We start from the raw sequence: 1,690 nt of genomic DNA, 5'->3' as shown, positions 1-1,690 counted from the left end.
GGGGGGGGGGGTGGCGATTGCAACTCAGTCCCTTCCACCAGAAAACATAAACCACATTTTCACGTTTTACAATTTGTATCAATATAAAACAAGAGGTTTTTACCTATATTTCGGTAATAAACAACTTTTAAAGAATTTAACAAGATGCAGAGTGTTGCAAAAAAACACAGGATTTGAATGACAATTTCTAGGTACTCCATGGTAAAAGATTCGTTGCTTTGAGAGGTGAATCCTACTATGGAAAGCTGCTATTCGAAGAATGTCTAGTCAACAAGAGGTTATAATTAAATTTTTTATATTTTGATTGTAGACTGTTTTATAAAACTACAGTTTAACCCAAAACTTTTAAGACATTAAAGCCTAGTTTTATAAATTCTCTTGATGTCTCCAAACTTTTTACTTTTGGGTTAAAATGTAGTAAAATGATAAATTCCTGTAAACAAATACTGTTCATCTTGCAGAATAAAAACATAAAATATACGGATAGCGGACGTAACTTTATTATGACTTTTAACATGATGTATTGCAATGCTAATTCTTAACCAAATAACGATCTCGAAGTCGTCATTTAATTCTCCTATTTTGTAAAGACATCATTATTTGGTTCGTTGTCACTAACTTTAAAATAATTCTATGTATCTTATCCATTAAAAAAATCCTAATGCTTAATGTTTTTTTTTATTTAAAAAAACGAGAATTGTCTTGAAATATGTCATTTTGAAAAAGTATTTAGAATTCAAAATTAGAAATCTAAACAAAAATGTTGTTGTTTACATTTTTACGTAAACATTTTTACGTAGACAAGTTGTGAAAGAGCAAAACAATGCTTTTTATGGTTTTCCGATATCAACACCAACTTTTAAAATTATTGATGTTATTAAATCTATTAAAATTATTTTCTTGATTGATATTTTTCTTGGGAAAACTATAAAAAGAAAATCTAGATTGAGCTATCAAATTTGCCGTTTTAGTTGTTTATTTATTTAAAAATTCAAATTTTACCAATAGATTTATCTCTCTCTATGCATCTCTGTCATTTTTTATTCTACACTTGTAATCATAGAAACTGACAAACTGTTGTTCTTGTTTTTATAAATTTTTCAGGGTTTCAACTTTTCAAATTTGTTGACAAGCTAACAGATGGGGGCTTGTATTCTTAGTTAATATTTAGACAGGGATACAAGGATACAGGGATACAGAGATACGGGGATGCAGAGATGCAGGTATTATGAGATACAGGGATACAGGGTTAAACAGGGATACAGGGATACACAGGGATACAGAGATACAGGGATACAAGGATACAGGGATACAGGAATACAGGGATACAGGGATACAGGGATACAAAGGGATACAAAGGGATACAGGGAAACAGGGACACTAGGATACATGGATACATTGGATACACAGGGATACAGACATACAGCCATTGCAGCCATACACAGGGGTACAGGGATACAGAGATACTGGGATACATGGATACAGGGATAAAGAGATATAGTGATACAGAGATAAAGGGATACAAAGAAACAAAAAACAGACACTTAAGTTATGATAAAAGATAAAAAAAGACACAGAAACATAGGATTACAGGTTTAAGGGTCCAGCAGTTGTATTAGCTCCCTTTACTTATATTATTCTTTCAAGAGGAATTAGATAGTTTTGTGTTGAACCCTGTTTAATGGCTGAT

Source organism: Eurytemora carolleeae, unplaced genomic scaffold (assembly GCF_000591075.1).
Source record: "Eurytemora carolleeae unplaced genomic scaffold, Eaff_2.0 scaffold1285, whole genome shotgun sequence".
Classification (NCBI taxonomy): Eukaryota; Metazoa; Arthropoda; class Copepoda; order Calanoida; family Temoridae; genus Eurytemora; species Eurytemora carolleeae.
Note: the sequence above shows the minus strand (reverse complement) of the source record.